We start from the raw sequence: 19,426 nt of genomic DNA, 5'->3' as shown, positions 1-19,426 counted from the left end.
AGGAAGCTGCTAAAACACTGATTGTACTTTCAGATTCCTGAGCATGCTCTTCTTCTGTTCCAAAGAACAGAGTTGGTGGCTGAGCCTGTGTGATGTCAATCAATGTCATTTGTAGAAAGATTCAACAGCTCTGGGTCCTCTTTGATAGATGTGATAAAGAGATACAAGGTTGCTGGGGACATGGACAGGGGCAGAGAGGAGGGAGTTTTTGCATTGAGTTTTGCCTTCTATCTCCGAGCTATAGAGGATCCACTACAGTCACATTCTGCATAATGACATTTTGGTCAATTGTGGATAGCATCAGCCACTGTGGTCTTGTAAGATTATAATGGAGCCAGTCACAGTGGCACACACCTGTAATCCCAGTGTAATCCCCTTCTCATAAACTTATAGGACATTCATTCCCTGGAATTCTTATCATTTAGAATTTGAATGTGAAGAACTAGCCTTCTACATTCTTTACCTTTCTTTTTCGGTCTTTCTGCTCTATAGACGAGGAATATTCATTTTCCTGCCTCTAAGTTACAGGTAATAAAAAAATAAGTAAAAAAATCTGGTGCCAGCCGGGCGCAGTGGTGCAAGTCTGTAATCCCAGCAGCTCCAGAGGCTGAGGCAGGAGGATCACGAGTTCAAAGCCAGCCTCAGCAACAGTGAGGTGCTAAGCAACTCAGCGAGACCCTGTCTCTAAATAAAATACAAAAATAGGGCTGGGGATGTGGCTCAGTGGTTGAGTGCTTCTGAGTTCAATCCCTAATCCTCCCCCCACCAAAAAAAAGGGGGGCTGGGGATGTAGCTCAGTAGTTAGGCGCTCCTGGGTTCAATCCCTGGTGCAAAAAAAGATTATAATGGAGCTTAAAAATTCCTATGGCCTAGTGATGTCATAGCTTGCTGGCCCCAAACATTATTCACATGCTTGTGGTCATCCATCTCATTGTTACTGTGTCTCTTGATTGCATCTCTCAGAACATTCCTGGTCCTCAGGTAATGCATGAATGTAGAGAAGTCCTCCTTGGAATTTGGCCAAGGACACTGAGCTTACTTTTAACAGGGCTCTTTCCTCCTTCCTTTCCTGTCTCTCCCCTCTTCTTTGTTTTCCAGTTCTATCAAAGACAAATTTTGTTTTATGGAGCAGTGTCTCAGCATCACTTTGCTGTGAGTGATATTTTACATGTATTATCTTATTTATTTTATTCAGTTTCCCACATTTCAATTTTAGTGCTTCACTCTTTAAGTCTTCTACCTCAGTCTTGTTTTCCTTATGTTATCTTTATTTATAGTCTCTTTAAAAATATTACCTTTGCATCCTTTTGAAATTCTGTGTGCTCCTAGTTCCTTTTAGAATTTTTCTTCCTAATTTCTGTTCATATTTTTAATTGTTTTCACATTTTGTTGCTTTTCTTGTCATTATTCGTGGTACTAGGGATCAAAGCCAGGGCTTCATCCAGGGCTGGGGGCAGGTACTCTACTGCTGAGCTATACCCTCGGCCCCATTCTGTAGTTTTTAATTTCCTTGATCTTAAATCAAATTATCTTATAATAGTTCACTTTTCATTACATTCATACTTAAACTAACTTTAACTTTATATTTTAATTTTGATATTTCAGGTTTTCTTAATTTTCTCTATTTCTTTTGTAATTTTACTGTAAATTTGTCTTTCTTGCTTAGTTTATGTTGCTTTATGCTTTTGGCTAGTAAGTAAATGACCTTGGGAAGTGGCAGTGAAGAAAGTCCTCTGTCCCTATGAACTTGACACCAAGGAAGGGGGTAATCTAACAAAAAGCAGGGCCTTCCTGCAACAGCTCAGGATGGGGGCTCAGACTGAATTAGTTAGATAATCAAGGGCAGAGGGAGCTTAGAAAACCTCTAACAAGAGTACATCCGCATTACATATCATGGATGTGACGGCCTACTATACAGCTATTATCACCAAACATGGACATGTCTGAAAGTGAAAAAGCAAGTTATTCAAAATCATGCTGGGACAAGAGGCCTACAAGAAGCTGGTCCCAGGCAACTTACATATGTATAAGAGATCTGTCTGCAAGTTAGGACCAAAGTTAATTAATATCATCTCTGCAGATGATAGATATCTATTGACTGAATGATCAGTAAGCTCAGGGGTTATTTAAGTATAAAACAAGATATGTCAAGAACTATGTAATGTTTTGAACAACCAATAATAAAAATTTAAAAAAAAAAAGAAAAAAAAAGTATAAAACAACATCCCCTGATGTGTGACTCACTTTCTTGCTGGGTCAATGAGGCAAATGCAGACAGGAAATTGTGTTGCCTTTACAACTAAAGTGGTTGGTTTGCATTTTAGATTACTTAAGCACTTATAGCACACAGATGTTAACTTTTTTGGTATTATTTAATTGTATTTGGTTCTGGAGGAGAGGATGGAACCCAAGATCATTCTGATCTTTTGCCTCTACATAACTGGCAGAATAATGATTCCATTAAGCAGAGGTAGCCCCAAGGACGAAGAACAGAATGCTGAGGGGTTTTTTTTCTTGTTGAGAGCCACAGCCGAAGGGGCCCCAGCAAACTTCCAGCTGCCAGCAAACTTCCAGCTGCCGGCTGACGATTGGCTCACAGCAGCCCCAGCAACATCTAGCTGATTGGCTCCTCTGCGGTGATGCTCATTGGACTGTTTCCCTGCCCTTTCAGACCACGGAGCTGCTCATTGGGGGACTTTTTTGGCTCCGCCCACGTGACCCAGCCAATCGGCCTCAAGAGCAGGAGGATTGTGGGAGGTGGAGAGAAGCTTGTGTGGGAGAGAGAGGCTTGGGGAAAGCCGGTGGTGGCAGTTGAGGCTCTGAGGGTTTTTCCTGAGAGACTATTTTGTTTGTAGTGTGTGGTTCTAAAATAAAGTTAGTTTCTTTTGACAAGTGGCTCCTGATTGTGCCCAGCCAGACTGCGGCATTTTCTTAAATACTTTTTAGTTGTAGATGGACCTTTATTTTTTTTTATTTATTTTTATGTGGTGCTGAGGATAGTACCCAGTGCCTCATACATGTTAGGCAAGCGCTCTACCACTGAGCTACAACCCAGCCCCCAGAATGCTGAGTTTGAGGAGTCTGTGGGGCTTTTAGAAGAAAGGCCAAGTAGATGATAGGATAGAGAAATCTGGAGTCCTAGCAACATAGGCTTTAGCCTAGATCTTTGGATACAGATTATTGAGTGAACAGCTCAGGCAAATGGCCCAGGTGTCACATGGTGCAGGATGGAACCACGGGAGAGGGCAGCCTAGGATAATGCCCATGTGATCTCTTGACACCCCCATGACATGTGTGGACAAGTCCCAGATGAATGCATGGTAAGCTGACCCCCAGCTCCTCAAACCAATCTTTTACAAAAGTGAGATTGTGAGTGGTCCCATAAGCAGAGCAAAATGGCTCAAGGGCCAGCTGGGACACTGCCTACTCATCCTGACAGCAGGTGGGGATCTGGGGTGATCCTGAGACTGCTAGTTTGTGTCATCCAAACTAAGGAGAACTGTTTAGTCATCTGTGATCAGTCTTACGTCCATCAAAGTTTGGAAACTATCACCATAAGGCAGCAACATCTTAGATGACTGAGGTTACCTGAAAAGAAGAGTTAAATGCAGCATTGGCCATTTCATGTGTCCATGAGTGAGCAAACTCATTTGAGTTCATGAAATATAGAGAGATAAACCTGTATTTTTATGCTACTGAGCACTGGGAAGCATTAAACGTCCCTCCAACTTTTCCTTGGGTTGCTTCAACAATCTGATAACTTATTGCTGCATAGTGTGCAGGTGTAATAGCTCAGGGCAGGGCAAGTACTGCCAACCAAGCCCACACAGGGCATGCAGGTCTTTGGCACTTCACAGCTTCTTTCTCCTGTCAAATCAATCATAAGGGGCTGGAGTTTTGGCTCAGTGGTAGAGCGCTTGTGTAGAATGTGCGTGGCCCTGGGCTCAACCCTCAGTACCACATAAAAGTAAATACATAAAATAAAGGTATTGTGTCCAACTACAATTAAAAAATAAATATTAAAAAAATGAATCTGAAGACTTGCTATTATAAATTTGAATACACAAATATTTCCTTTTAGTTGTCTATTTCAATAAAGTCTAAGGTGGAATTCAATCACTCAGAATCTAAATAATATATCTTTAACTTTATTTGAAGTATAAGCTATAGTATTTATTTTGTTTTTAAGAATTGCTGGTAGTTTTAAAGATGAAAAAATGTTTTTTAAATTTATTCTAAATAAAAAAGTAAACCTAGGAAAGAAAAAATGGACTAAATGAAATGAATACCATCATTCTCTCCAAATTTATCTGTTAAAAGATAAAGCAACAGGAACACAGAAAAAGGAATAACATGTATATCTTATCAGACTGTGAAAGTGGCAGGCCTTCAATTTTTTTTTATAAAAAAGACAAAGGAAAATAAATTAATGTGCAAATGAATATAAAAGCTTTGAGTTAGAATCTATAAATGCCTTTAAATGTTAGGCACAATTTCCAAAGTTTTTGTTCTACTTACTATAGATTTATACCATAGATTATCATAATATATAATTTTATCAAATTATTCACAGGGCAGGAAAGAAAGAAAATCTACCAATTTCTGATTATAACCATTGACCTGATCTTCTGCCAAGTGAGCCCTTTTGATTTCCATTTATTGGTACACAGATGAAAACACATTGAGTTAGTTCACAGAAAGATCTACTTTTAGTATTTTCAGCTTCCCCTTTCTACGTGTTGATCCATCATAGCCATCACTGGTTCCTATCCTGTCCCCCTGGGGGTCCAGGCTCTCTTGCTTTCTGACCTACTTCCTACATAGGAACAATCCTTCTTTCTTCCTTCCTCCCTTCTTCTCTACTTCCTTCCTTTTTTATTTGATTTTGTAACTCAAATTCATTCATATCACTAAATCTATTCCTTCTCAAAATATTTTTTGACTCCACGTACTCTCTCTTTCCCCACCTTCCCCTCTCTCTCATGGTGCTGGAGATGGAACCTGGGGCCCCATGCTTGCTAGGCGAAAGTCCTTCTGTCTCTCATCCAGAAGGAAAGGATTCCTTTGCCATTGTCAGGTCCTCCAGTGCATCCTGCCTGTGCATGTTTAACGTAGCACTGGAATCCACATTGGTGAGAAGAGAGGCAACTTTTTCTGACAAGGCAGTGGTTTCCTTTTGGAAATAAGAACTGGCTGCAGAGTCGCTTCAAATATTAATAATGGTCAATGCAGGGAGCCAAATTCGAGAGGCTCCCCTCCCAATGGGTGCAGCATCAGGTGATTTCTTTCCTCTCCCAGGTGGCTCCCTCCTCCCAAGAGCGTGTTCTAACATCTTGCCACTAGGTAGCATTTCTTGTTTGACAGGTTCCTTTCATAAACCAGATTACAACGATGGGTGAAGACTATGAAGACAGACTGTTACCTCATCTATGCCCTTTTAAGGGGGCATTAGCCCAGGGTAAACCACAGGGCAAGGTAAAAGAATGAACTAGTCAAACATTCCTACTGGCAAGAGAAATTCCTGTCTTAGTCACATGGAGGCTAAGTAATTTCTTTTTATCTCGGGGTGACATTCCTTGTATTTGTTCTCTACCCACTGGAGAGTCAATGCTCGATTTGGTTAGAAACAGGGTTTTAAAAGAGTTGCAGCTGCAGAGTGGCACCTGGTGCCAGACAGCAGATCTGCTGGGCCAGGCATAGTCTGGGGCCTTGTAGCCCAGCTGAGCCCACGATGCTACAAGCAAGGACAGTCTAGACTTTACCATTCTCACCTTGTTCTTTAGCTTCTGTGGGGAAGGGACAGCCTTGCAGCTATTTTTCTGTAAAATATGCAGCAGTGAAACATCTTTGTATCGAATAAGCATATGGATCCCTAAACAGTGTATGGGGGACGACTACCCTGATATATTCACCGAAATGGACAGTGGCCTCTCGGGCTGTCCTCACACACAGTGACTTAAGTGATTGTTAGGACATGAAGTCCAAAGCTGCCACCCTGAAGCACAGCCGGTAGGCAAGTAGCATACATAAATTAAATCTCTTTTTTGGGTGCTGGGGATCTAGTCCAGGGCCTTGAGCATATAAAGCTCATGTCTTACCACTGAGCGACACACCCAGCCCCCAAAATCTTTTCAAAAATGTTTCATTTCATTGGAAGGATAAAAAGAAGGAGAATTCACTTACAGATTAAGCGTAGTTTTACAACTTTATCTGCAATCAACTGAGTTTGCACCTTTCCTAAGATATTTCTTCCAGGACCTGCCTCATAGCACTGTATCCCAGCCTCTGTCCCCAGTCTTGCTTGTGCCTTTGACATTCAATCTCTGTGTTCAGCTTTTAGGACTGCCCGCTTTCCTGAACCACCTGTGCTATGATTTGAATGCGTCTGTGCCCATCAAAACTTACCTCAAGGTTTGGACCCCAGAGAGGCAGTGTTAGGAGGTGGGACCTAGCGCCATGAGGGTGGAGCCCTTGGGAACGGATTGATGCCTTTCTTGTAGGAATGAATTTCCAGTGAGCTGGAAATTTTATTATTATTCGTTTATTATTATTATTATTATTATTATTATTATTATTATTCAGTGGAAATTCATTCACTGGATTAGTTCTCACTACGGTAGGTTGTTATAAAACACATGGTGCCGCAGTCTGGCTGGGCACAGAATAACCGAGCCGCCACAAGGCACTTGTAGGTTCAAACAGGAACTACTTTATTGCCCGAACTCTCACCGGCACTCCACGCGCACTCCCCAGGAACTCTCCCCGCCCTCAACCAGGCTCCGTGAGAACTCAGAAAGTATCGGGTGGCCAAGGCAGCAGGAGCCCCCTATTGCCGGACAGCAGGGGTCTATATACAACTGAATACACAGCCTGTTTATACACAGCTTAACTTAATTATCATCATCTTAATGGCTCGCTGGTGTCACCTCTCAACCACTCCTTCTGGCAATGCCAGGCGCCATCCCAACTCGGCTGTGGCTCTCAATAACACGGCCTCTCCTGTCCCCTCTCTCTTTGCATACACTTTGCTGGCTTCTCTTCCACCTTTCCGCCATGAGTGGAAGAGCAGAAGACACTTATCAGAAGCTGAACAGATGTCAGCACCAGATCTTGTGCTTCCAGTCTTCAGAACTGCTGAGAGCCACGGCCGAGTCTGTATGGCCCCTGGCATTTTGCCAACAGTATTGATTGACAGGCGAGGCATTACTATCCTCCTCTGCCGCAACTTTTGAGTTCTCGCACTATTTTGGAGTTCTCATGGGGATTTCCGGGGATTCCCCGAGAGTTCCCATTGGTTGGGGAAGTGCAGGAGGAGGGATTTCCGGGAGAGATATTTCCGGCTGGGGGTTCCTGGACAAGCCTCCTGGCGCGTTCGGGAGGATTCCCCGGGAGCTGTGTGAAGTGTTTTCCTGCAGTTTAAAAATAAAGTTTGTTCCTGCTTCAGTGGCTCGTGATTTGTGCCCAGCCAGACTGCGGCATTTGGCGGCCCGTTCGGGGAACGTCTGAAGCTTCGGGGTAAGTGAAATTGCTTGCCCCTAAGGGAAGGCGAGAGAATGGGCGACCATTTTAAAAAACAATGTGTTCTTGTTTTGATTTGTTTTGTGTTTGTTTCAAGCTGCCTATCCCTAGAATTTTCTCAGGCAGATTGGGAAAAATGGTTGGCTCAAGGTTTGAAGTTGTTCGCCCCTGAGGAAGAGATAGAAATAGACCACAAATGCACATGTCAAGAAAATAGGAAAATTGATACAACGATTTTTTGTTCCGTTTTTGTTTCATCCTGTTTCGGTTTTGTTTTGTGTTATCTTACTGGGTTGCGTTATCTTTATAACAGATTAGAAATTAGTAAAAAACAAACTGAAAGAGTGTTAAGTAAATTGTTAGAGGTTCAGACCATGGAGAAAGACATTTTAGATCAAGCAAAAGAGAAGGTCTCTCAAGCTAGTCAGACAGAGGAAGAAAATTTAAAGGAAGAAAGCTTAGAGGAGAAACAGCTATTAGGGAAAAAGCTACAACAGGAGGCTGCTACTAACACTGTTCTATCACCAGAGGGCGTAATTCAACCAACAGCTCCCCCTATGGAGATAGCTGAGTGGCCCTCAAACCCCGTAGTTGATAGATGGGATCCTGAGACAGGACCTCAAAGATTAGCATGCCCTGTACTTGAGCAGGCAGGAGGGCAGCGAATTCACCGTGCTTTAGATTTCAAAACAGTGAAGCAGTTAAAGGAGGCTGTAACAACCTATGGTCCTCAAGCACCGTTCACTGTAAGCATGGTCGAATCCATTACCAACTTGGACATGACGCCAGCAGATTGGGCTAGTATGTGTAAATCTGTGCTAAATGGAGGACAATATTTGTTATGGAAGGTTGCCAATGAGGAATTTTGCAGGGAGACAGCTAGACGAAATGCAGCAGCTGGTTACCCTCAAAGAAATCTAGATATGTTGTTAGGAAAAGGGCCTTATGAGGGTCAACGGCAACAAATTGAATATGATCCTGGCGTATACGCACAAATTGCTGTAGATGCGGTTAGGGCATGGAAAACTTTACAGGGGCATGGAGGTTTACAAGGTCAATTATCTAAGGTAATACAAGGAACTAATGAACCTTACGCTGAATTTGTAGATAGGCTTATTCAAGCAGCTTCCAGAATTTTGGGGGATACAGAACAGGCAATGCCATTTATAAAACAACTGGCTTATGACCAAGCAAATCGTTGTGGCAGAGAGGTCATTAGACCATGGAGACATGAAGATTTAAACACATATATTAAATTGTGTAGAGACATTAATGAACAAGGGCAAGTCTTAGCAGCAGTACAACAGGCTTTAGATGCCAGGCCAAAAACATGCTATAATTGTGATCAAACAGGACATTTTAAAAGGAGTTGCCCCATAGGAGGAGGGTTTAACAAAGCTAGATATCAAACGAATAGAATACCGGGTATTTGCCCACGATGCCGTAGAGGGAAACATTGGGCTAATGAATGCCGTTCTCAAACCAACATAGAGGGTATTCCGTTATCAAAAAACAGACAAGGACCAAGTGTTTACCCACGATATCGTGGAGAAAGGCATCGAGCTCCATTGCCAAAAAACGGACAGGGGGGCCCAATGCTCCGGGGCCCATGACCACAAATGTACGGGGCACTGGAGGAACCCAGAAACACCATGGAGGAACCCAGCAACACCATCAGGGTAGTGCCCAGGACACATTATCCATCAGATCTCTCATCAGACGAACCAGAGGAAGCGCAGGGTTGGACATCTGCGCCTCCGCCAGAGCAGTACTAACTCCAGAGATGGGAGTTCAAATCATTCCCACAGGAGTAAAAGGACCTCTTCCCCAAGGAACAGTAGGCTTATTGTTAGGACGCAGTTCTTCTACGCTAAAAGGACTTATGATAAGTCCCGGGGTAATTGATCCCGATTATGAAGGTGAAATAAAAATTATAGCTAGCTCTCCAAAGGGTATATCAGTAATTTCACCAGGAGATAGAATAGCACAGTTATTAATAATACCCAGCCTACATGATAAATTTTCCAGTAGTACTATAGAAAGAGGTTCCAGGGGATTAGGCTCCACAGGTGTAGATTGGGCTATGCTGTCTTTAAATTTAGATTCTCGTCCCATGCTAAAACTAAATATTCAAGGACATGAATTTAATGGACTACTGGATACAGGTGCAGACCTTAGCATCATATCTCGTCAAGAATGGCCAAAACATTGGCCGTTACAACAAGCCACTCAAACGCTTCGAGGCCTAGGAGTGGCGACTAATCCCCATAGAAGTGCAATGGTATTAGATTGGAAGGATCCTGAAGGATGTGAAGGAACTATACAGCCATATGTATTGGATCATCTTCCTATAAATTTATGGGGACGAGATGTCCTAGATCAATTAGGTTTGACATTAACAAATAACATCAATCCAAATGCGCCCACTATTAGGGCTAGACAAGGTTTCAGGAAAGAAAAAAGATTAGGAGAACAAGGCATAGCAGCACCAATTCAGATAGATCAGGGAATAAATAGACATGGACTGGGTTTTCAGAAGGGGTCACTGAGGCAATAAAAATTACTTGGAAATCAGATAGACCAGTATGGGTTCCTCAGTGGCCCCTGACTAAAGAAAAGATACAAGCAGCCCATGACCTGGTCAAACAACAATTAGCGGAGGGACATATACAACCTTCCGTATCTCCTTACAATACTCCCATTTTTGTCATTAAAAAGAAATCTGGTAAATGGAGATTATTGCAAGATTTAAGAGCCATTAATAATGAGATGGTTATTATGGGACCTGCTCAATCAGGGATTCCTCAATTGTCTGCTTTGCCAAAAACCTGGTACGTTTTAGCTATAGATATTAAAGATTGTTTTTTTTCAATTCCAATTCATCCTGAGGATAGTCCACATTTTGCATTTACTATCCCTGCACTGAATCATGAAGGTCCTGATCAGAGATATGAATGGAAAGTACTCCCTCAAGGGATGGCTAACAGCCCAACTATGTGTCAAATTTATGTTAACAAAGCAATCCAGCCACTTAGAAATCAAAATCCTAAACTACAAATATTTCACTATATGGATGATGTATTATTAGCACACAAAGATAAAAACACATTGCTAGAATGTTATGCCACACTTACAAATTTATTAAAAAATTATAATCTAGAGATAGCAATAGATAAAGTACAATTAAATTTTCCAATTAATTATTTAGGAGTTCTATTATCCTCAACCATGGTCCGTCCACCAAAAATTCAAATACGAGTAGATCAACTCAAATCACTTAACGACTTTCAAAAGTTATTAGGAGACATAAATTGGATAAGGCCTTATCTAGGCATACCAACAGGAGAGTTGGGACCTTTATTTGATATCCTAAAAGGTCCATCAGATCCAAATTCACCCCGCATGTTAACGCCTGAAGCAAGAAAGGCATTAAAAATTATTGAAACATATATGGAAAATATGCATTTGGATAGAATTGATATAAGTTTGCCTTTATTATTTATTGTACTACCAACAAAAAATATTCCTACAGGAGTATTTTGGCAAGAAGGTCCATTATTGTGGATACATTTATCTTATTCTCCTAACACTATTCTTACTAGGTATCCTGAGGCTGTAGGACAATTAATACTCAAAGGAATAAAAGCAGCAAAGGGAGTGTTTGGAATTTCTCCCAATAAAATTATTACTCCATATACTATGGATCAAATTGATGAGTTAGCTAATGAGTTAAATACTTGGGCAATAATCATGTGTAAATCTAATGTTTCATTTGATAATCACTTACCATCTAATCCTTTGTTGTCTTTTTGGTCTTCGCATCCTGTAGTTTTTCCAAAAATGACAAGAAAAACCCCTATCATGAATGCTCCAAATGTATTCACTGATGGGTCAAATAATGGTACAGCAGCAGTAGTTACCCCTGATCAAACTTTTACATTTTTAGTACCCAAACAATCAGCTCAAAAGGTAGAGCTTAATGCAGTTTTACAAGCTTTTGTGATGTTTAAAGATTCTGTATTTAATTTATTCTCTGATAGTCAGTATGTAGTTAATGCTATAGTATCCCTTGAAGATGCTGGCAGGATTTCCCCTTCCTCTACTGTTTTCTCTTTGTTTTCTGCTATACAAAGTGTAATCTGGGACAGAAAAGATCCATTCTTTATAGGACATATCAGAGCACATACAGGATTGCCTGGAGCCCTTAGTTTGGGCAACGATTTAGCAGATAAAACTACACATGACATACATATTTTCTCTACACTAGAAGAAGCTACACATTTTCATAAAAGGTTCCATGTCAATGCTAATACTTTACAAAAGCGTTTTAAAATAACTAAGGAACAAGCTAGACAAATAATAAAACAATGTCAAAATTGTGTGACCTTTTTACCACAAGTTAATCTTGGAGTCAATCCTAGAGGACTGATACCTAACCATATTTGGCAGATGGACGTCACACACTTGCCACAATTTGGAAAATTAAAATATTTGCATGTTACAGTTGATACTTCTTCCGGATTTTTGATGGGCTCCCTTCATTCCGGAGAAAAAACTAAAGATGTTATAGCTCATTGCTTACAAAATTTTGCCACTGTGGGCGTTCCAAAACAGTTAAAAACAGATAATGGTCCTGGTTATATTTCTACCTCTTTTAAACAATTTTGCTCATCATTTGGCATTACTCATATAACAGGAATTCCATACAATCCACAGGGACAAGGCATAGTTGAAAGAGCTCATCAAACTATTAAAATGTACTTACTAAAGCAAAAAGAGGGAATTGGAAAGGGGTATATGTCACCCAAAGATAAACTTAAAATAACCCTTTTTACTCTAAACTTTTTAAATTTGGATTCCTCAGGGCTTAGTGCTGCGGAAAGGCATATGTGTCCAAAAAATGTACATAAGCCTAAGGTACTTTGGAAGGATATTCTAACAGGACAATGGAAAGGTCCTGACCCAGTGATTGTCTGGAGTCGGGGTTCTGTTTGTGTTTTTCCACAGGGAGAACAGCAGCCGATTTGGATTCCAGAGAGATTAACTAAAACAATTTCTACAGGCCAAAAGGAAGATGATTTGACTCAAATCCATAACAGCTGATATCCAGAACTCCAGTTTGGCTATTCTTACATCTGCGACGGTGATTAACCAGGATGTTTTTTTCAATATTTATTTTATTATTTGCCTTTTCCCACATCATAAAGTTCTATTTTATTTTTGAGCTCATACAGACCTAGGTTAATGTTTTTCTGATCAGTTTTATTTTTTTACTGTGGAGTTTTTAAGCATTGCAATGGAGATTTCACCTAGGTAAAGCTACAAGGCCTTTACTATTGTCTTATGTGTTGTATGTTATGTGTGCACACTTCTGTTTTGTGTTGTACGTCTGTATGTGTGTATGTCCATATATCATATATGAGGAGCGCTCATGAATAAATGGATCCGAATTTTTTTTATTCATGTGATTTTAATGGTTTAATTTAGATTGGGTAAACAGCTGTTGAAAATTGTTTTAATATGTGAACAAATAAGGAGGTTAACAGATCTGTTTGTTTACTTTCACCTTTCCTTCTCATTATATTTAATAATTCTGTTCAGGATAATGTAAATTGTTCAAAAAATTGTTTTCTTAGTGCCTGTTGGAATGTTACATAATTTTTTTCTTAGCATCATTGCCAGAATTCCTATCTTCATCCCAGTGCCGGTGAAGACAAAGATAAAACCAAACTACAGCTTCTTCGATAGTTATCACAACAAACTGTAAAACACTGATGCATCAATGAATAATAACTCAACAAGTAATGCTCAATTAAGGAGTTGATTTACTTTGGGAGGAAATGGACATATTGACAGATTCCTCTGCTTTGAATTGCTTGCAGACCTTGCCTGGACTATGTATCATTTGTATGCATTGTGAACTATCTGTTGGTACAGCGAATTGTGGTAGTGCTGGAGTATTTTTGCTGATGGTGTCACCGGTGGTACAATTTTTCAAAGGAGCCCTCAATTGGCTTAGTGTCATGGCATTTTGCATCCTCCTCCCTTCTACTAGTGATGGTCTAAAATTTGGGGGCCAACAGAGGTGAGGCAAAGAACCTCACCCCCCACTGGTGCAAAGGCCTATCCACAAGTATGGCTGTATGCTGGACCGGTAGTCAGTGACGGGTATGATCCAATTGCAGTGGTACCAACCTAAGACAGGAGGCTGACGCCTAGAGGTCAGTTCATCCGATGACGGGTAAGGACCATATGTTGAATTGGACTGCCTAACAGGCACGGTCCCTAAGCCACATTGCTTGTTGTTTAATTAAACAAAAAGGGGGAGATGCTGAGAGCCACGGCCGAGTCTGTATGGCCCCTGGCATTTTGCCAACAGTATTGATTGACAGGCGAGGCATTACTATCCTCCTCTGCCGCAACTTTTGAGTTCTCGCACTATTTTGGAGTTCTCATGGGGATTTCCGGGGATTCCCCGAGAGTTCCCATTGGTTGGGGAAGTGCAGGAGGAGGGATTTCCGGGAGAGATATTTCCGGCTGGGGGTTCCTGGACAAGCCTCCTGGCGCGTTCGGGAGGATTCCCCGGGAGCTGTGTGAAGTGTTTTCCTGCAGTTTAAAAATAAAGTTTGTTCCTGCTTCAGTGGCTCGTGATTTGTGCCCAGCCAGACTGCGGCACAGAACTATAAGCTACATAAACCTCCTTCCTTTATACATTATCCAGTCTCAGATATTCTGTTACAGCAACAGAAAATGGGCAAAGACTGTCTGCCTCTCTCCTAGTACTTTTTTCTCCATTTCCTTATCTTGTCCCCTTGTGGAGCCTGATGCCTGTTCCTGGAACACCACCCCCATGCTGGGCCCAGAGTCCTAGCACAGATCCTCCATGAGAGGGCAGACCAGATATTGTGCTTTAGGCTATAAAACTGACTCCTTCACAAAGGTATTTAAAAATCACTTATGACAGAAAACAAATTCCAAATGTCTCTATATCTATATCAAAAACACACATATCTGAACATAGATACATAAAAGATATCATGCAAAATTCTAAGATCAAAAAACAAATAAGACGCTTTTTATGGTCCTCAAAAATCATAAAGCAGCCTAGTAAAGGAAGCACCCTAGCATGGTGAAGATGGGTTCATTGCTGGCCCTAGGAAGGCAACTGACATAGATTGTGCTGCCACAGAATTAGCAGCGTTGGAGTGCAGGTGTGGGTGGGGCTGTGCTCTGAAATCCATGCATTTCCACTGAGTACAGGTCTCCCAGCAATGATGGAGCAGCAGGGACACTTAGGCACCTAGGAGACAGTGGACACCTGTGATGATTGACCTTGATTCAAGGACTTACTGATGGCAGTCTAGAACTCTTCCACTTGACCTTTTCCCTCTGGTTTCTTTTGGGGCCTGTCCTGTGTGGGAGTTGGACACCACTTTTAGCCCAACCTGGATTCCCATTTCCCCCTCACAGGCATTGACCTTAATAAAATTTCTGCACCTTGACTCCCTCCTGGGGTCAGCTTCATAGAAGACTCTAACAGAGGGGCCACATCCAGAAAAATGGTGCAGGGGAAATAGCCAGCCAAAATAGCCAGAGATGAATAAAAAGAGAGTGTGCAATGAGATGTGTCAGGGTGAGGCTGAAAGCAGACAGGGATTGAATCCTGAAGGGATTCAATCCAGCCTCTCTAAGTTAGAGTTGGGATTTTATCCCAACAGCAATGGGCAGCCATCACAGAATCTTAAGCAAATGACTGCACTATTCACAATAGCAAAAGGTAGAAGCAACCCAAATGTCCATCGACAGATGGATGAATGAATGGGATAGATAAAACATGGTATATATATATATATATATATATATATATATATATATATATATATATATGATGGTTACTCAGTTTTAGAAAGGGAGGAAATTCGAATATGTACTACAACATGGATGAATCTCGAAGGTATTTTGCTAAGTGAAACAAGTTAGACACAAAAGAACAAATATTGTATGATTCCACTTCTATGAGGTAGCAGAGTAGTCAAACTCCCAGAGATAGAAAGAGGGATGGTAGCTGCTGCCAGGGGGTAAGGAGTTGCTGTTTAATGGTTCCAACTTATCATGGCTCAACTTCTGACTTTTTGACTTTACAATGGTGTGAGATTCATCTGCATTCAGCTGAAATCATACTTTAAATTTGAATCCTTACATGGGCTCATGATACAGGGCAGTGGCCATGAGCTGCACCTCCCATCCAACCACACAATCACTAGGGAAAAACAACCCAAACTCTATGGTGGGTTGGGTTGCTCAGCTATGATGCTTAGAGGTTATATGGATTAAATGCATTTTCCACTTAAGGTGTTTCAATTTATGATGAATTTATTGGGACAGAATCCCATCACACTTTGAAGTGCATCTGTGTAGAGTTTCAGTTTTGCAGGAGGAAAAGAGCTCTGGAGATTTGGCTGTTCAACAATATGAATGTACTGAACAATGGAACTGACTACTTAAAAATATCTAAGATGATAAACTATGCTATGCACATTTTACCTCAATTTAAAACAACAACATTGGTTGCTGTTTGAATCTACAAGCTGTGTGGTGGCTCGTGATTGTGTGCCCAGCCAGACTGCGGCATTTGTGCCCAGCCAGACTGTGGCAATTGGTGATGACAACAACAAAAAGACACCATGACCATAGTTTGATATGGAGAGTGGACTGCAGGGTCACAACTAGAGGCCAGGTGGAAGCTTCCTCGCAATTGTGATCAAAATAATGGAGGCGAGAGGAAGACTGTCTGACCTGGATGAGTGGTAGTAGGAGGGAGAGTATGCACGGATTTTAGGAGAGAGAGATAGGGGAGAAAGGAGGCTATAGCAGGTAGGCTGGTTTGGTCAGTGAAGTAAAAAGTTATCAGTGCTGCCATTTTCAAGGTAGGGTAACAGGAGAAGCAGGGGATAGGGGATGATGGTGGGGGTCTTTAGATTTAGATAGATTGTAGACAGACATGTAAGTATGTATAATTGTATATATATATATATATAAATATATGTGTGTGTGGGTGTATATATATATATATATATATATATATATATATATATATATAATATTGTATGCTCTTTTATTTTTTATTAACTTTATTTTTCATTGCTAAAAATCCAATCCATGGTCTTGCACACACTAGGAAACTATTCCATCTCTGAGATAACCTTTCAGCCCCACATACTCTGTTGTTTTTACTCACTGTTGAATATGCTAGGATATAGAGCAAGGGATATATCTCGAGAGTTGGCTGTAGGCCTGGTGTGGTGGTGAATGCCTGTAATCCCAGCAACTGTGGAGAGCAGTGATTTGAATCCTGGTCTTTCTGACTTCCTTGTGGCTGCATTTGCACTGGGAACTGCCTGTGCAAAAGTGAAGTCAAGATGGCTCAGTTGCTATGGTGGCACCAGCCAGAGGAAACTCTATGTAAAAGCTCAGAGTTATTAGTTGGGACCTTGAGTTTAAGTACCAACTCCCAGGGATAAAGAATTCTGAGCATAACAAGATGACCCTTATGTCTCGTCAGTCCTACGTCCTTCAGATTGCCTGCTTTGTTGAAACTTTCCCACAAATAACCTTTTGATGAAACCTACAATATGTGCTGAGCTAGCTCTGACTCACTGCTTCTCCATCAGAGAGCAGTGTCTCACTTGGCCCCACCTTTTTCTCTCTATGTGTGTGTGTTTATCTTTTTTTCATCCCCCATCTTCCCTCATCTGGTATTTCCTTAATTAATGGCCACTGGCTGAGAGAGATAAGAGGGCCACAGGCAGGCAACTCAGGAGGCTGAGGCAGAAGGATTACAGGTTCGAGGCCAGGCTCAACTGAAAGAGACCCTAAACAACTTAGCAAGACCCTGTCTGAAAATAAAAAATAAAATTTATAAAGGAAGGAGGATGTGGCTCAAAAGTTAAGTGCTCCTGTGTTAAATCCTTTGTTTTAGTCAGCTTTTTTTTCCCCCTACTGTGACTAAAATACCTGACCAGAATAATTGTAGAAGAGAAAAAGCTTCTTAGGGGGCTCACGGTTTTAGAGGTCTCAGTCCATAGACAGCTAGCTCCATTCCACTGAGTTTAAGGTGAAGCTGAGCATCATGAGCATCATGGAGTCAACCGTTAACTTTGATTATAACTGGATGTTTCAAACTATCATACTGATTACAAATGAATGGAGTACTTGATGTAGTTGGGGATACTTTGCATATTTCAACAGAAAGTAGAAATATGTTTGATGGTAGATAATAGAATGCTGAGATTTATTCTTCATAACAAGATCATCATTATTTTGTTGTGTGGTAAAAGGAAGCAGCTCACATGATAAACAGACAGCAGAGACTCCACTTGCCAAATACAAATATATACCCCAAAGCCACACCCCCAATTCCCCACCTCCTCCAGCTACACCCCACCTGCCTCCAGTTACCACCCAGTTAATCCCATTAGGGATTAATTCACTGATTAGTTTAAGGCTCTCCCAGCCCAATTGTTTCTTCTCTGAACCCTCTCACATTGTCTCTCACATTGGCGACACCTCACATCCAAACCATAATATCTCTGGTAGAAAGAAAGGAAGGAAGGAAGAAATTATTTTGGAGGCTTAAAGTTTAAATAATGACAGAAAGTATATTGTATTCTTTAGAAAGACCATTAAGAATTTTCAAATGATAACATTGGGGTCTTGATACTCATTTTTTTTTTCCAGGATGCTACTGGATTCAAAGCGTCCTTTATAGTCTCATTCAGAATATCAGTTCAGAACATCTTCTTTCTTACCAGTAAACACACAATTTTTACAAAAGCTTCTAGTGTATAAAGATACTTGGCAATTCTTTATAATGTGTTGGTAATAAAGACTCTCAGTATTTATATGATGGTAGAGTTTCATTCTAGATCCTATTCATTTTAAATTTCTGATAGCCCTTCTTTATTTAAAAAAATTGTAGTTGTAGATGGACATCATGCCTTTATTTTATTTATTTATTTTTATGTGAGGGTAAGGATTGAATTCAGTGCCTTGCGCATGCAGAACAAGTGCTCTGCCACTGAGCTATAGCCCCAGCCCCTAGCCCTTCCTTATAGATTGCAACTATTTTCAATTCTGCTCTCAAATGTAAGTCAACTGTTAACTTTGATTATAACTGGATGTTTCAAATTATCATACTGATTACAAATGAATGGAGTACCTGATGTAGTTGGGGATACTTTACATATTTCAACAGAAAGTAGAAATATGTTTGATGGTAGATAATAGATGCTGAGATTTATTCCTAATAACAAGACTATCATTATTTTATTATTTTAAAGATATGCACAGTATTCAGTAGTTTCTTGTCAAGATTTGAACTTTTTATGGTACAACTGGAAAAATAGTTGTATATGACATTGAACTTACTCTTTTTAAGTGTAAAGGCATTGGGTTAAAAAAAAAGCACTATTCTCTTTCCATGTTGTTATCTTGAAAGGTCACAAAATTACTCCTATCATGTCACAGACCAAATATTTTTCAGTGATCCGTCATCTTACCCTGGACACCAATACATCTTAGGTGAGTCCCTTTCCCTCTCAGGATGTTTCTGGTGTTGTCATCTACAATCCATGGCTTGGCCATGGCTGTAAGGTTTGGCATTTGGCTAATTGGAAGTAGTCACTACATATGTTAAAACACCTTTAGAAGATTTCCATTTTCTGCTATTTAAGATAGGTTGCTTTTTGTGATTGTTTCTTTCTTGTCCTACACTAAATGACGTTTATGTTTGAAATTTGTAAAAACACTATAAGGTTTATTCTCACCCAAAGTCACCCTTCAGAATTCACCAAGTGAGCCTCACATGGTTGGGAAAGTCAACTCTGCAGCATCTCTTGGTGACCCTAAA

The sequence above is a fragment of the Marmota monax genome, unplaced genomic scaffold, assembly GCF_021218885.2.
Source record: "Marmota monax isolate L192 unplaced genomic scaffold, Marmota_monax_Labrador192_F-V1.1 WCK01_AAM20220418_F8-fsc00030, whole genome shotgun sequence".
Taxonomy (NCBI): domain Eukaryota; kingdom Metazoa; phylum Chordata; class Mammalia; order Rodentia; family Sciuridae; genus Marmota; species Marmota monax.
The sequence above is the reverse complement of the archived record's forward strand: the minus strand, read 5'-3'. Positions refer to the sequence as shown.